General features: G+C 47.1%; 1 protein-coding gene across 1 annotated transcript in view; it reads left to right on the forward strand.

The window, feature by feature from the left end:
- Positions 1 to 18,158, forward strand: part of LOC138513548 (NADH-cytochrome b5 reductase 3-like) — a 1,142,086-nt gene that overhangs the window by 290,992 nt on the left and 832,936 nt on the right. The gene's annotated exons all lie outside the window — the stretch shown is intronic.

An 18,158-nucleotide genomic window follows, 5' to 3' on the forward strand; every position in this document is an offset into this window, starting at 1 on the left:
ATAACTTTACAGTAGTTAACAGTGTCCCAATTAGAGCCTTAATTGATTGGGAGTAAACAAACCACCATAAGATCTAATTTAATATCCCTAGAGATCGGAAAAGTATCCCCAATTAAAGTTACCTGTGTACATGGGGATGAATAAATGTATCATAAAACCCCAGTTACTATTAGGGTCCAAGAGGAGGCTACTAAGATTAATGCTGCTGTCATTCCAGGGTTACCCGAAGAAACAATTATTGGTACAGATTTTCACAGTTTTGAAAGGACTCAAAGAAATGCTAGAAAACATCCCTTCCATATTCTCCAATGCATTCATGGGAAAAGGAAGGATTCCTGTCAACAGGCCCTGTTTGGGATTGAGAAAACCAAACTAAGGAACCTCTTCCTTATATGGGGGAGGCTATTGGTTCCCAACAAACCATTAACCCTAGAGTGTGAGGCCGAATCTTTAGGAGAAGGGTATGTGTGGAATCCTGTGGAGTCATTACTGATCCCCCCCCCCCCCCCCCCCAACCAGAGATGTCCTCCCATGTGGCCAGAGGACGGCAGCCACTAACTGATGCTGACCCCGGGGTGGTATTCTGAGGGAGGATCACATGGGAGGAGATGGCTGTTGGGGAGAGGTGGTGACCCCATCAGTGGGAACGCAGTATTCTTCCATTCCTGAAGAGGAAGACCTCACAATTCCAAAATTCTTCCTGGCTTCTTGTCAGTATATAAGGCCCTCCCGTTGTAAACCCCCAAAACCCTTTCCTGCAAAACACTCTAAGCAGAATAATACCTCGCATACACATAACACATGCCTAACTTCTCCTGTCTCTGATTTTGTGCTAAGCAAAAAATCTAAACAAAATCATCTTAGGAGTCTTTTAAATCCTATGGACTCCAACTCCCATAAAGCCTCAAGTACTTAGACGAGGAAGAGGGAAATGCGTTAGTGGATCAAATGAAACACTAAGCTGTACCGGCGGGCTAGATGTTGTGATGAGGTCCAAGTGTGCGGGACATTTATAAAGGGTGTCGGCATTGGAGGAAAGGGGAGAAGCAGAACAGAAGAAGCAGGAAGCAGAACAGAGGGAAAAGGTAGCTGCACGGGAATCGTCCGTGCTGGGCAGGTGCTTTCAGACCTCCACTTGCAAGCAGTACCTACTGGCATGGAGCGAGGCCACAGAAGATACAGCAGGCACTGTGGGAGTGAATCAAATACTCAACAAGTGAATCAAAGACACTGAGAAAACAGGCAAGTGACAACCGGCAAGTGGAAGCCGTTAAATTGAACTGACACCCTTTTTTCCTGTTAAAATCAAAATACCTGGCAGAACAGTATGAGCAGATACCGAAAGAGCTCACAGGAGGATTTCTGATGGACCGATACCTCGGTAGTCCGCTAAAATATCAAAGGTTTATAAGAGAACCCTAGATGGAACATTTCATTGTGAATAAGACCCCCTTTGCTTTCTGAACTCCGTGCCAAGAAACCTAGAAAGGGCTGAATGGCGTGGGACATATTGTTTATGCCGAATAATCCTGAATCGGGTATAATGGACCAAAGAAGTGGATGTTTGAAAGAGACATTTTTGCCATGCCTAAGAAGTGGTTGCTATAAAGAGACCCTTTTGCCATCCTGTCTGAGACTTCAAGGGGAAAGGAACCACCCACTGGATCCAAGGACTATTTTTGTTGTATTGATCTACTTGTTTATCTAACACTTTTTACCAAATCATACATCAGAGACACTTTCCTTACACCCTTAGCTCACTTCTAGTGTGAGGGGTCCGATTAGTTTGTTTTGGACACATGGACAGTGTACATCATTTTAGCGATGAGGCACAGACTGATCTTTAGTTTGTTTCCTAGGTAGGGAAACTCTCTTAGGACAGGGACAGAGAAGAGGCCTTTATCCAACCCTTTTATTTTAATAAAGATGTCTGATGTTGAAAACACTACCGCTTTGTGTCTGCGTCTCATTTCACACCCCTCACAGCAGACACTGAAAGAAGTGGCCTGTCCGCCTCATTTTGTGTGCCTCAGACCAACAAGATGGGTAGGCCCAGGCTCTTTTCCCTGTTTGCGATATTCCTATTTCTTGCTGCACATCATGTGCTTGGGAGTCCTCAGTTAATTCAGAAATGTGTCTATGAAAAACTATTTTTACTTTGTAATGAGAAACAGGTTCAAGCAGCACATGCAAAGCCTTCGTGAGCTGGCTGACGAGCACACAAAGGCGACCGGCCAACAATTGACAGATATGTGATTCTCCGTCAACTATCCAAAGTCCTGCTGAACGCCATCACAGAATAAGCTGTTCTTCAGCGCCAGACTCAACAGTGTCTTGCCTGGCATCGCCCCCAAAGCAGAGGCAAGCAGCCATTCAAGGAAAGGTGCAACGACTGGCGGGGGCAAACACGGCCACGGCGCGGGCCATGAAGTAGTTACTGGGCATGATGTCCTGCGGATACCTCGTCTGTCTCTGCAGGTTACAGATGGGACCCCTACAAGAATTCTTGAATGCCCGTTGGGTAGAGGTGTCCGGAAGTTTCACAGACAAGATCCCACTCAACAAGAGTTCTGATGGGCGTTGGAGTGGAGGTGGGTTCGCTCCTACATCGCCCAAAGCATGGGATTTCAAATCCCCCCCGTACCAGTAGACGGTCACCATGGATGGCTCCCTGAAAGGTTGGGGAGAAGGTTCTGCATATCCACATCCTGGAGTTATGGGCGGTGTCCTGGGCCCTTAAGTCGTTCCTACCATCTCTGAAAGGCAAGGTGGTAAGGATCTTCACGGACACCACCACCATGTTCTACATCAGGAACCAGGGGGGCACTCTATCCCCGGCGCTCTCCAAGGATGCCCAGGACTTATGGCACTGGGCCGTCGGACATGGGATGTTCCTCATCCCTCTTCACTTGGCGAGAGTCAAGAACACCATTGCAGACTCTCTCAGCAGAGAACTGCACTCCTGCCACGAGTGGGAGCTTTGTCGGGGATCAAGTGGACCACCTGTTCGTCGAATGGGGCAGAACCCAGATCGATCTGTTTGCGACACCGGCAATCTCAAAATCTCCAAATGCCAGAAGTTTAACAGCAGGTTGCACCAACCGAGGAGCTTGGGGGACGCAGTCTCCTTCCCGTGGGAACGAATGTTTCTGTATGCGTTCCCTCTCCTGCTACGAGTCATCAACGCACTCCAACAGTGCCAATGCAAGATGATGCTCATCGCCCCGGCATGGCCGAGGCAGATTTGGTATTCAGACCTTCTCAGCAGCGCCTCCAGTCAAGTTGCCGCTGGTTCCGGATCTCCTCACCATAGAGGGAGGCGCAATCCTTCATCTTGACCCAGGACCGCTGAACCTGAAGGCTTGGCTCCTGCAGCCTTAGAGTATGGGGTTTATGAATGGCCAACGGACTGCATGGAGGTCGTCGCCAAAGCCAGGGCTTTGTCGACTTGCAGTGCTATGGCCGTAAGTGGAGACGTTTTGCTACGTGGTGCCGGTCACAGAAGATTACCCCTCTGAGGGTCAAGGCTCCTCCGATCTTGCCATACTTGCTGTCCTTGGCAAAAGCTGTGCTGGCGTATGAATCCATCAAGGTACATCTGGCGCCTGTCTCCTGCTACACCAGATCCCTGGGGAGATCCTCTCTGTGGTTGCACAAACTCATCAAGGAGTTTCTCAAAGGACTTTTCTGATCCTTCCCGCCAGTGAAAGCTCCTGCCCCAGCGTGGGAACTCAACATGGTTCTGACAAGGCTTATGGGGGCGCCCTTTGAGCCTATGCATCAGGCCCCACTCAAGTTTCTCTCGTGGAAGTCTGCTTTCCTCGTGGCCATCGCCTCTGCCAGACGTGTGGGTGAGATCCCGGCCCTATCCTGCAAGCAACCGTACCTGACTTTCCACGAATCAAGGGTGGTATTGCGTAAGCACCCCTCTTTCATGCCAATGGTTCTGTCAGAATTCACCTCAAGAAGCCTTTGGTGTTGCCTGTTTTCTTTCTGAAACCTTTGTCGCCGGCGGACCTGGCCTTGCATTCACTGGACGTTGCTTGTGCTTTGAAGCTCACAAAGAATTTTCGGAAGACTTCCCAATTGTTTGAACTTTGGTCCTATGAACCATGGGAAAGCCTTGTCCAAGGCTTCCATTTCAAGGTGGCTCTCTGGCTGCATCATGCACTGCCATCAGTTGGGCTATCAGAGAGCCCACTCCACCAGTGGTCGCCGCGATGACAGCGTTCCTTTCTGGTGTGCCCCTGCCGGACATCTGTAGGGCTGCTACTTGGAGGTCCATGCACACCTTCATGAAGTTCTACTGCGTCGACAGGGATTGCAGGGAGGATTCCAGAGTCGGTCAAGCAGTGCTACGTAACCTGTTCGCTTGAGGTGAGCCTATTCCAGAGCTAAGAGTAATTGCTTCTGTTGAGCCTTGCCACCTCCCGTGGTTGTGTAATGTTGTACTGCTGGGTATTTGTTATTTATGGACATGTGAATCCATGCCAGACCCCATGCTGGAGAAGGTGTAAGTTACTTAGCTGTAACTATTGTTCTACAGCATGGGTCTGGCATGGTTTCTCATGCAAACCCTCCCTCCAGCCCCTCTGCGGCACTTCTTGGTTATACTGCCACTTTACGTGCTTACCAAATCTGAAGAAGGCTGCGAGAGGCGGAGCTTAGGGAGAGGACTGTCATTGGATGGGGGCATTGTGACCCAGAGGACAGTGATTGGTTTAGGAGAAATATAGTTTTAAATTGAACGTGAAACTGTTCTTTTATGGGGGATATTCCAGACCGATGACTGGGAATATTCATGAGCATGTGAATACATGCCAGACCCATGCTGGAGAACAATAGCTACAGTTAAGCAACTTAAACCTTTTCCATTTTTGTAAAAGGTGTTTCAAAAACAGCCTGTCAGAACTGAAAGCAATAAATGTCAGTATGTGGCACTCGCAACATCGCCTTCCTGTCCAGACGAGTGTAGAGCAACAGGTTTTCTTAGGCTAACAAGAAAGTCCAAAGTGTGAAAGATCTTCACACTGCAGCACAAAGAATGACAGGATCTTGCCATCTGCTGTAGGTTTCTGCCGGGAAAGGCTGTGGCATGTTGAATACTGCTTCTTTGTGGTACTACATGATAGAACAACATTCACAAGGTTGGGGTAGACCTGGCAAGCTTTTCAGTTCTTTTCCTGAAAGGATTGCTGCAAACATGAGCATTTTATGGGTGCTTCATGAGAGCATGGCTACTGGAAACACAAGGTTTTTAAGCATTAACTGCTTTTGTGTCCTTTTATAAAACTTGAAACATCTAAGCAGCTTTAGAAAACATACCATCAGCCCCAGGACATCTCTGACCGTTTGCAAATTTGTAGTACTAACAAAGTTTGATGTTCAAGCCGTCTCACTAGAGTATCTGTTGTGTAATATAGATATTGCCTCAGACCGTGTTGAAAGTATTATATGTTTGGCTTCAGATTTATTCAGCCAAGTTAATATGGACATTACGTTTAGTGGTAACTTGATGCATTTTCGGTAAGTCTCCACCTGCCAAGTACACATTATGCTTTTTTCCATCCATGACAGAAGACAAAGTAACTCGAGGGGCCCATTCTTAGCTAGCAGCGTTCTGCATACTGTTGATTTAAAAACTCCAAATTGAGTAGTCGGTGAGCTGGTGCAAGTGGATCTAGGTCATGGGACCTATGTCCCACACACCTGTCAATCACTGTTAATCTTTCAATGCTTTCTTATTTTGCCACGTTTTTTCCTTAGTTAAGGAGCCTTCCAGCCTATTTTCTATTGCAGGGGATCTAGGTTGCACAACCTAAGCCATGACCAGCTGCTTAGCCTTTCCCGGTCTTTTCCTTTCGTAACTGTTAGGTTATGGGGCATCCCTCGACCAGGCTTCCAAAATAAAGGGCAGACAACAAATACGGGATTCCAATTTGGTCGTGTTAGTGCCTGGAAAGGCCCAAGGGCAAGTTACTCTGCCTGTCATACACATGGCTTCGACAACCCATTCCCATCCTCTCTAGAGATTGCACAGCCAAATGCCCAAAACAGCCCGGGAAAGATACCCTTTCACCCATGCAACACGTACATACTATTGGCATTTGCCCGGTTATGATGTTTATCACCCGCTCATTCGTTGCACATGCTGCCGACATTGCCGAACTCCTAACCAACAACTATCTTCAAGCCCTTTTCATTACCAAAACGTGGTTTAAACCCCCCTCCCAGATACATCTTTGACATCGTCCTACCCCAACATACTGAGAGCAATGGAAAAAGTGCAGTTTGGTGAAGGTTGGATGGCAATCATCCGTAAGATCGACTGACTCTGCAGTGATCCTGACCACTGCACACAGCTCCTTCAAGTCCCTCTCATGCATTTTCCCCATCTCAAGCAACGACTCAATTACATTCCACCTTATTTATAGGTCACTGAAAGGGAGTGGTAACTTCATTGATGATTTCTGCAACTTTATCTCCCCAGGAAACTGTTCCTACTCAGATCAAATCCTTCCCAGAGACTTTAGTGTCCCTGAGTCGCAACTAGCAAAACACCTACGTGGCACCCATTTCCCTGAAAAACTCCATGGACCTTAAACAGATCATACTCTCCCTATGCCATGTTGCCAAAAAAGGGCATGCCTACAGATTACCTCCTCAAAATGAAACCCTTCATGCCCATGCACTACTTCTGCTTGGTGGTCCAACCCCTCGTGATCTTAGACATCGGCGGAAAATCCCCCTGCTTACTGGGTTTCCAGCAGCACATCTGGACCCCCCTCAAGACAGCCAACCATGCTGCTGCCTACCTCATTACAGATGCCCACAAATTGGACTGTATCTCTCCAAAACTGCAAGTTTCACTGGCTCCCCCTCCCCACCAGGATCATGTGTAAAACTGCATAGAACCCATGTATAGCAGTCTGAAACAGAACACAATAAACTTGGCAGCAAAACTCTGGAAGCTCTCATGCCTCACCTTGCAAAACTATCACAAGGTTGTAATCTAAGCTAGCCCCTAAAGAGAACACTTGCAAGCAGTCCTTGCTACACCCAGACCTTCTGAACTCAGTCCCGGGGGAGGCTTCAAATGCCCCTGCCATCCTCCAGTTAGGCAAAAAATGTGGCTTTTTCACCGATGCCTGTTGGATGAATAAGAATCTTTCTCGCCCTCCATCAGTACTGTGCTACTGTATAAACTGCCAAGCCCATTGCTTGCACTCTTCTGTTTTAAGGCGCTCCACTTTTCTTGTGCTAGGTTCTTGCTATAAGCAATTAAATGAAAATACAATTAGGTGGAATTAATCATTGTATTGTGGACTTCCGAATATTATATGACCAAGTAAGCAACGACCTGCTATTGAGTGCCAACATTTTGTCCAACATTGTTCAATCTTTTCAACTCTGCAGCCAGCAGTTCAAATTCCAGCATTGAGTATGGTTGCATTTTTTCCCACAAAACAGTAGACTGTTGCAACTTTGTGTACCTTGTTGTGAGTGACCCTCTATCGCAATTATAGAGCCACTCTGCCAATATTTGGGGACTAACTACCCTTTGCGCTCTGAGGGTAGAAATTCCATCTTCCCTTTTCTGGCACTCTAATGTACAGTCAAGGCTCCTAAATGAGTGTAGGGGGTACTGGACCATGTGCCTCAACTCAGCATCCTCCACTGCTGTGGGGTTCAGTTCCACCCCCAATTGATGGTCATCTTGCAATAGAATTGCCTGTCCCGCTGTGCCTCCACAGAATAGTACCACGCTCGCACGACTACCACCAAGAAGCAGCAGCTCTTGTAGTGTGAACAAGCTTCTTCTGGTGGATCATGCCACTGGCACAGTATGAAGAGGTACATCAATCAACATTGGGGGTTGCTGAGGGCTGCTTGTCTGTATGTGAGCCTGAGAAATCCTTTCCTCTTGTGAGTAGCCAGCAGACCTTTCCTCATTGCTATTGCCACCATTGGAGGGTGCTGTAGAAGACTGACACGCGCATATTATGAAAAGTCAGACCGTGCCCCCATTCCGGCCTAAGGAACAAACATTCTTTGGTACAACCCACTGCACAGATCTTGTATAGGATGCAAATCATGGTCCCCCCCTCCACACCATCCTCCCTTTTACAATCTTCCCCTGTGCAAGCTGAAGTGCTGCCAGGCCTATGATATGGTAGAGCTGTCACCACTGTGGTAGGTCAGAAAAAGGGGGCTGAACAAAGAGGTGGCATTTCTACCTGAATTCTTATTAAAATCATAATCAAAAGGCCTATCTATAGCTACCAAACAGGGGTTTTCCATACCTAACGGAATCTGACCAGTGAGTCCGTCCTGTGTCCAAAAGCAACCCTACTCTAACTCTACCGCTAATTATCAACTAACAAAACAGAAAGGTGTTCCAGGAGATTGACTTCCTTCTCCTGAATAGGCTTTCTCAGTCTTAATAGTCTATCTGTATAGGACTCTTTGTAACGTAGTTAATCAGTTTCTTTAATTCCTAAAGGGTACTCTTCCACCTTCCCTCGGGTATCCCTTGTCTTGACTTATTTAAAGTTCCTTGTTTCTTTGCTCGAGGTTCTTGACCTTTATTCCTTTGGATCTACTGTTAATCAATTTCTCTGTCTCTCATACATGTTTCACAGTCTTTCACTCTCCAGAGACCAGTGTCCTTGTTTTCTGTTACCCCTTCGTTGTTTAAGTGCCTCCATTTTGTGAACCACAATGTAGGTTCTTGTGTTACTCTTTGCTTTTCTGAGACAAGTATTACCAGTCTTTTGATTTCTCCCCATCTTGACTGCTTTTGTAATCAGAAGGACCAATGTGGGGTGGCCCTCTGGATTTGATATATACTCTGCTGCTTTCACACTTACTGGGACGAGTATGATGAGTCTTTGGGATTCCTTACCTGCGGCTTTCCCAGTTGTTAGAGTATAATGAGTCCCTTCATATTAGTTATACGCTATGCTGTCTTCACACTTTGAAACAAGTATAATTTAGTGTCTCCGTATTCATTATACTCTTTGCTACTGTTACAGCTAATGGGACGAGTATGATTAATCTTTCGATGTTTGTGATACCCTCTGCTGTTTAGTGTCTACCTGTGGCCCCTCCCGGGTCTCCCACCGTTCCGCTTACTGTAGATAAACCCCTCAACGCTCACACCATAAAGAATGCACCACACTAGGGAAAAAAGGCCCAGCACGCTTCTTGCGAGGAGAACAAGTTTTAATTCTCCAAAAATAAAGATGCTCCTGCAAAGAGCTCTGCGCTGCTGAACATTCTGCAAAAATAGGCACAAGCAACACATTAAGACGGCATACTGTGCTATCAATGATGTTATCACATAGAGAACAAATCCAAATTACTGTTTGGTGAGACCCTTTGCATAGGCTACTTACTCCATAGGGGATACCAGGCCATTGGTCCCAGCCTCTTGTGTTTATCTTCTTCCATGTAGCCTCCTCTTCAGAGGTCATTGAACATGAAGTTACATTCAGTTACTTTTCATAAACAAAGAAATACTATATTCTACTTGCGCACCTGGTACTACAGATAAGAGCTAAGTGGAGTACGAGGTCACTATATATTACAAACCCCAGCTCGATTCCAGACACGTCAGCGCCCCACCAAGTTTTCCAACCTCGTTTTGTATTTATTATTTTGCCCCACCCGGCACCTCGCACTACAAATCACATGACCTAAGGATGAAGGTGGCTTAGCCCTGCTATCTGATTGTCGCTGATCGATTGGGGGTTTAAACAGTTCTATGGTTCGTGATTGGGGATTATCTGGTGCATTGGAATTTAGAGGGCCTTGGACAATGGCCATCTGGGGGGCTATATCTTTCAGCTAGGACTGGTGAAGGTCGGAGGCTTGTGCCCTGCTTCTCGTGGAATTAAGTGCTCACGAGGAGCTCTCGCCCCCCGTTTGGCCTTGCCTTGCAGGGCGCCTTCCTGTTTGTGATGTGATTACTTGTTTGTGTGAAACAATGAGAGGGTTAGAACTGTTCCGCGGACCTGGCCCTTTCCCACCTAGGCCCTGCATGCACACGTCTAATTCTATATTTCCCAGCCTGGGCCTACTTGTCAGGCAGCATCGTAGCACTATGCTTAGTTTCTAAAATGGCTGCCATATTTAAGATGGTGCTTTGCCTTTCCACCAGCGACTTGTAACAATACATCCACCCCCGTACAGTCTCCTTTAGCAACTACATAACACTTCTAGGCCTCTGCCGCATCTGAAATCTTGTGGCAACCTGGGACTATTGCCCCTGTCTGTCTTCCAACAGTCTCCCCCTATCGTTAATCCTAAATTAACGAACTCTCCTGCCAGTAGTTCCTTATCACCTTCCAGTCCTTTTTCCAGCTCCAACCTTTCTGCTTCCTTGTATGGCGGGGTTCCCTTTTTAGGTACTGTGAGAAACCTGAGGGTATTCTCCCAAATAGACTTCGGGAATTCCTTATTCAGGTGGCCAGGGAAGGGCTTGCGCTCACAGATCCCAAACCTGGGGGTAGACGAGTGAGGGAGGATCACCTGGCTAGGGGAACCCAGGGGTGTGCTCGGGGAAGTGCCCCAGGTGAGATGCGGTATAGCACCAGAGAGGAAGAATTAGGGAGGAAGAGATCCCCAAGATCTTTATAGGTTATAATACATCTGCCTCGCTTCCTACCAAAAATAACTCTCCTGCCCAGATCCAAAAACCCCTCCGTACATAACCAATTCTCTAAGGTCCCAAACCTGTTTGCACCCAAAAAGTATATATCCCAGAATCCCTGTTTCCTATCCAAATGCTCCCAATCATTCTTCTCCTTTTTATTTTCCGAATTCCCAGTCTTCTTTGACAACACACTACCATTCCCACAATTCCCCCTTTTCGGGTCACGATAAGAACTCCGGTCATTCTCGTTTGTTTCACAAGCCCACCATTCTCACCCTTCCGAAAATCACTGTTCTCCATCCTACTGCGTAGGATAATAAAAATCCTACCACCCTCTTTTTCCAACAAAAACACTTGCTTCCACAGTAACCGAAAAGGGGCTAATGTTAACTGTTTACCTGACATGTTCCGACACAAGGGTCGTCAGGCAGAGTCGGGCAATTCACCAGAATCACACACACCTGACGGCCCTTTCTCCTCCCCACAGGGGTAAAAGGTGGAGGACCAGGGGAGAAGTGACCTTGTCTTTTCCGACCAAGGCCCGTGAAGCCACTGCAGAAGAAATTATAAGACCACAAACGTGTGGCAGCAGATGTCTATGGTACGCAAGACCCTCCTCTGCTGATAACCAAGCCTGGGCAAGGACGCTGGTCTTGGTGGTACCAACCTTGACTCCAAGGATAAAGAAAGGCAAGCGTTTCATCACAGCTGGTGAGTCGAGGGGCGAACCAATAAGAAACCGAACTGTGTTGAACGAAAAGTAGTCAACGGCAAATTTGAACTTTGAAAGGCTTAAAGATACGATTGAGGAAAGGGGGGGGAACCAGCAACAGAGGAGGCCAGCACCATGTGTGTGCTCAAGCAGGAAACTCTGGGCAATTACCCAATGGTAGAAACTACTGTATCCAGAAGCCTTTGGGAAGAGGTGAGAAAAGGTCAAAGTGGTCATACAGGGGTCTTGTCAAATCCTCTGTACCTTTGAAAGTCTTTGACCGACCAATGATTGCGAAGCTAAGGAAAATGAGTCCCACTTGGTGAAATTAGCGTATGAAAAGTGTGTTGAAGTTGGCAAGAGTGAACCTGGCGGAGGGATGCTAACGAAAAGGGCCAAGGCCCGAAGTGAACCTGACCAGGGGGTGTCCACAGTGAACTGTCTGTGAAAATTGACGATTTGTGAATGCAAGAAGTATTGGAAGACCAAGGGAAGTGAATTGTCCCCCTTGTTATTTGGGTCCGATCCCGGCGGAGGGAGATCAAGGGGTGAGAAGTTATCACCCAAAGTTCATTGGAAAAGTAACTGTTTAGTTGATTTATTGAAATACGATTTGTGAAATGTCTACCCCAGGAAGAGGGAGGCCGAGGGGTGAAGCCATCACCCAAAGTATGCGTGGAACCGAAATTTGTGTTTGTGTGGATATACCAGACCTCAAAGGCAAGAGTCTTTTAATTCAAAAGAGACTTGGCCATCGTAGAACCCGATAGCTGACACAGAACTGTTGGCTCATGCTGGGAAAGCTCGAGTGTGTGCTTGGGGAAGGGAGACCCCTGGCAATCACATCCTGACTTAATATTTATGGACACTTCTTTCTTTATTGAGAACATTATCCGACATATTTAGTCTAAGCATTTGGCAATAGGATTATTTTTATTATAGGCCCTTTTATTTTGACACAACACTAGGACTGCCTTATTTTTCATTTGATGGTTGAGGCTGGCTGCCATCTTAGATTTAGGTTTAGGTTAGGCGTTCTTCCACCCTGCGCTTATAGTTCAATAAACACCCCTGAACTGTGATCACCTGTATCCGTCTTTACTGTTGCCACCATGAATTCCTTACAGTACCCATGCTTTACACACTTCTCGTAAACTCACATCTGCCTGCGCATACTGCTCTGGTTTACATGTAAGTACACTCTTCTATCTGCTGCAAGATCCACCCAGTGCTCTGCGTAGTTCTCAGGATTAGGGGGAGGAGTAGTAGTAGTGCCTGGGTGCCGATGTAATCCAACCATGCAGAGTTTGGTGGGGTCATCTATTTGTACTCCGCTTTCTTTTGTACCACGAGGTGCCTCATGTGCCCCAATGGAAACCATCATCATTGCTGTGCTAGGCATTGCTTTTGCACAGCATCAGAGTCCCAACTGGCATGTGCAAAAAATCACCAACACAAACACAATCACTGGAACCAGCAACTTTACTATAGCTTCCATCCACGACATTGCCCAGGAAAAAAGTTTGTCAAACCAGTCATTTGCTTGTATCCCAGCTTAAGTTTGCATGTGGGTACCAAGGGTGTGCAGGGCCTCTATTATATTTGAGAGGGACCCATTGTCGATAAGTAGCTGTGTCTTTAAGGGAGAGATCTGACTGCCTTGCACAGGAAGAGGAGGGCTTGAGCATATAAGCCCAGTCATAGTGCAGATCACGCGTGGAAGTGGACAACGAAGTCGTGGTCTGCAGGGAGTCAGCAAGTCTGGTGGAATATTGCTCAAGAAATGGCCATCCCTGGTGATTCAAGCAAGCACAGTAAATTCACAGATGAGGACAAGGACGAGTGGACAGTGAGCCATTTTTGTTGCAATTAATTTGCATCCTGCCACCATTACACATACAGTGGGAGCTGTGCTTTGTATGCTGCACTACCGGAGTGTGCCAATTCCACAGCCCTAGCAAGCCGTACACGAGAGTTGTTCCACCTAGAATAAATGGTAAGTGGTGCTGCGGGTGGGCTATTGCTGCTGTCCCTGTGTGGTGTATTGTGACTTCATACCCTCGTTTTAACACACCACACCTCTCTCCTCTTTCTTCACTCCCTCCCGCTCCCTTCGTTCTGCTGACCACTTCCTTCTCACTGTTCTTCCTTCCCCTTGTGCCCCCTCCCGTTTGCGTTCCTTGCAGCTCCTAGCCCCCCTGCACTGGAACTCCTTACCTCCTTTCCGCTCTATACCTACCTTCTCCTCCTTCCGCACCTCCCTTCAATCTCTCCTTCTCCATCCCCCACCATGAAACCCTTCCCTCTTCCTGCTCCCCCTCCTTCCTTTATCTTTTCCCATGATCATCTCCCTCCTCTTCGCCCCTCCCACCCCATTCTCGCCCTTATACCCCCCCTTCTCCTCCTCACCCCTCCCTCCTCCCTCTCACTTCTACTGCCCTACCCTCCCTCTTCCCTTCAGTTTAATTGCTCTACTTACTGTTTTGTTGGTCTGATTCATATTGTAAATTGTTTCTACTGTTATGTTATATGTATCCAGTTAAAATTGTACAGCGCTTTGTTGTAAAGCGCTATATAAACATAATAAATACAAATACACTTAGCCTTTTTCTGAATAGCCTCCTGCAAGGCGAGTCTGAATCGTCTCCTGCAAGGCGAGTCTGATTTGAGCTAAAACTGCAGCTGGGGCTCCGTTGAGGTTATTATCAGAAGGCCATACTTCATTAAAGTACAGCACTGTTGACAGGAAGGAGTTCCTTGCTTCCTCACTCATTGGTTTTTAGATAACTGGGGCTGTGCAGTATAAATAACACCTCCCATTGGTCCAACAGAAAGGAAGCAACCCTAAAGCGAAGGAGTAGGGAAAACACACAAACTGAGAGGCGAGGAGGAGGGGTGAGCCCCGGAATAAGCGCTCTCCTTAAACTGTCGGCCGTGCTTCCCCTGCTCAGAAACCGTTCTGGTAAACGTGTGTATTGTTACTCCCAGGACATTGGGAGACTGATCTGCCTGGTCTTGGAAGCAGGACCAAATTGGACAAGTAGGCAGATTATATTGCTAGCCTAGGTCAGCTTTGGCTTCTCTTTGATTTTTATATAGAATGTGATTTTAATGCACATATTTTAAATGTTTTGGCTTGACATGTTGATTGTTACATTTTTATTGACAACCGTGGGCCTTGTTTTATTAGCGTTTACTATATATTTTGCAACATAACTGCTAAAATGTCAAAAAGAAAGGTTATTCAGAGAGCTTCTCAAATCTTTCGAACCCATAAGGGATGTCCATTCCCTCATCGAAATCCAGGACCTTTTGCAGGATATTGAAGGTCCAAATGCGAGTAAAAAGATGCTGCATACCCCGGCAAGGTGGCAGCGGGGTCAAACTGTGTTTCGAAAATTGAAGATATTGAAATCCTCCTGAGAGTGTAGCACCGGTTTTAAAACCAACATTATTATTTGTTTATTTTAAGTTTTTTTTTTTTAAATCTTCATTTTTTTAAAAATGACTTCGAGCACATAGCCATAAAACAGTATCACCTCTCGAACTTCCCAATGGGGAACAAAATAAAACACCAGAAACCCCTCCCACCTCCCCCCACCACCCTGGCAGGAAAACAACTTAAAAAGAAACAGGTCGGCTGTCACGACCCTCGCCCAAAACCCCCTCTGGCAAACCCATTGGCCAGGTGGAGTCAGGACTCGGGCCTCTAGAGCCTGGCATCCTCTTCAAAAGCCCTCAGGGGGCCAGTCTTGGCTCCTACATCATGAAAAACAATGTGCTTGGGAACTACTTTATTGTATTGTCAGCCAACATGGAGGCATCCACATAGCTTGGTTCCTAAGAACCAAACTATGCGGTCTAGTGTTTTGGGTGTGGTAGCCTAGGGACTACTTTACCTGGACTATTTTGTTGGGGCTATTTAAACCACACCCAATCAAGACCACACGCTTCGCGTTATTTTGCAGCTTGCAACGTGATGCTCACTGTGTCCAGCTATTCCCTCGAACCTCGGAGAAGCAGAACCTGCAAGGAGACAAAAGGAACATCATTAGCAGCAGCATCTTACCTGCAGTCTTCATCTTTAAACGCTCGCAGCTACTGAAAACAGATTCCTCGAATCTGCACGCCTCCCGGACAGAACGACCTGAAAGAGGAAGATAGAGGCAACATCAAAGAAAGCAGTAGAGACCTCTACAAATTACAAACTGCTGAAAAGGCTTACCTGGCTGGTCGCCTCTCGGCTGGCACCACTCCGGACATTCCACTCGCACTGAAGAACACTGTGACCTACAAGGAAGGAAAACACAGGTTAGCAAAGGCAAGACTTTGCAGCGCTGCGCATAGCGCTTACTTACCGCTTCATAGCGCTCTTAATGCGCCATCATTTACCAGCGGGGCTCAACCAAGCCAGTTCGCCGCGCTGAAGCTCTGCATACCAAAAGGAGAAAAAAAGAGACATTTTAAACAAAGAAAGGCATGCAGGATAGCAACAAAACTAAAGAACAGCAATAAGACCTATGTGAACAATATTAAACGGGCCAGCGTCAGTGAAGTAACTGGACCGCACTCGCCCATGAAAGACAATGCGCCTCTGCAAAGAAGGCAGGACGGAGAGCACTTCTAATTCAACCACAAGGTGAGGAGAGGGCGCCAGAGGGACTAAAATCATACGGGGGTGGAGGGAGGATACTTACCCCATTCGGTCAGTCTTGAACACAGTCCTCCTGTATTTTCAGGCAGAACCTTCCCTGCAGACCACATCAGGGCAAAGCTGAGAAGCATACCAGCGAGTAACCCGGCTGGGTGGCGTCCCTGTGGATGCCAGGTGAGCGTAACATCGGCTTAACCATTGAGGGCCACATTACTCCCAGGCACATTTGCCGGACAAGTGCACAGATCTCCACCATTGGAAGTTTTAATACCGTACCCAATAATCGGAATGGGAGTAACCATGTCATCCACCTTATGAACTCCAATCTTTATATTTTTCCAAAAAGGCAGACCATTCTCCCTCCCTTGACAATTTTTTTTCTCTCGCAGAGACGTTGTAATACTCAATTTGTCTTGGGAGGATAACTCGGGGGCAACATGCTTGCCTTGGAAGCAATACGACACAGAGCAACACAGGATCGATCCCCGGTTCCGCGCTTAGAAACCTTTGGGTATTAAGCGCGTCATAAATAACCTATCATATCATCGTGTAAAGAGCCTTTGTTTTAAAACCATTCCTTCAGCGAGGGGAGCTGGTTCCTTTTCTAGCGCACGACCAGACATGTCCTAGCAGCAAGAAATGAGGCATATGAGGGAGCCTCCTCCATGTATCCCCCACCTTCATCAAACCAAATAACACTACCATATGGTGCAGGTGCCTGGTAATCCTCTCCGCCCCGTGAATCTACCCCAACACCTCCTTCCAATAGGCTTGAACCGCCACACACGACCACGCCTCGCCAACAGTGCAGATCAACCCCCGGTAACATCTTTGAGAGTTTTGATCAAGTTGCCACCTGTGCAGAAGTTTGATGCCATGCAGCTGGTATTGGCAGGAGACTGCCTTTTTATGTGCCGCCTTACACATTGCTTCCCACTGTTCCACCTCAATGTCATCATGCATCGCTTTCCCATTTGAGCCATGAGAGACTCTGTCACCTGCCCCAGCGCGCCCGAGGGCCAGGTAAAGTGCTGACGTCGCTCCCCTTTCTCCCACACTTCTGTCGAAGACATCCTCCACCGGGGACAGTTCCCTTTGTAATTTATCCCTTCATTTCCCATCAGTCAAAACACCCCTAAATTGCAAATAAAAGAACACCGAAAGGTTAGTGAGATCCAACACCACATCCAAATCTGGTTAAGGAGACAAACTTTCCCCTTGTCCACATCTGGTCCACCCTTTCCAGACCCACTTCATACCACGATTGAAACCGTGCCGGTTGAGGTATGCTTTTTCTCACCGCGGGGGAGGTGGCGGTGAGTGGTTAAGAGGGGAGGGCCACGTTGTAACACCATTCATCCATTCATTGCTTTCCCTGGTTTCCAGATATCCCATAACACTGCTAAAACACTACAATCCCTCACCCTACAAGGGATATGATCCCTTGGGGCCCATGGCCATTTCCCAACCGAGACTGGACGTAATAGGTGGTTTTCCAGAAATACCCATGGCTTTTGGGGACTGTCCGAAGACGAGGTAGCACTACCCTCAGCTGCACTGCCCTATAATACTTATCAAAATCCGGGAACCCAACTTCCCCCAGGTCCTTAGGCAATATCAGGGTTTGATACGCTATTCTCTTTCGCTTACCTTGCCCCAATAAATTCTGAGTCTTAGCCCTGAGTTCATCAAACATCCTGCCCGGAACTGTAACAGGGAGCATGTGAAAGACATACAGTATTTTTGGCAGTAAAAGCATTTTCAATACATTGAGCCTCCCCATCCAGCAGACTCTCAACCTTTCCCATCTTTCCAAATCCCTATAAAGGGCCGAAAGCAAAGGAAGGTAATTTGCCTCCACTAGTTCACTCAAGGATTTTTTCAGGTTAAACCCCAAATACAGCAATGAGTCTGTACAGATCTCCATCCCCAAATCGTGTAGAGCCAACCCCCGCATCTACCCCTGTCCCAAAGGGGAATAGTATTGACGTGATGTCATCCACGTACAACCCCAATTTAAACATTTGATCCCCGACCTGAGTACTCTTCACTTGTGGGGCCCTTCTAATGTTTTCCGGGAAAGGCTCATGCGAGAGGGTTAACAGCATCGGAGATAAAGGGCAGCCCTGTTTGGT

This window comes from Ambystoma mexicanum, chromosome 12, assembly GCF_040938575.1.
Source record: "Ambystoma mexicanum isolate Mex_15411 chromosome 12, UKY_AmexF1_1, whole genome shotgun sequence".
Taxonomy (NCBI): Eukaryota; Metazoa; Chordata; class Amphibia; order Caudata; family Ambystomatidae; genus Ambystoma; species Ambystoma mexicanum.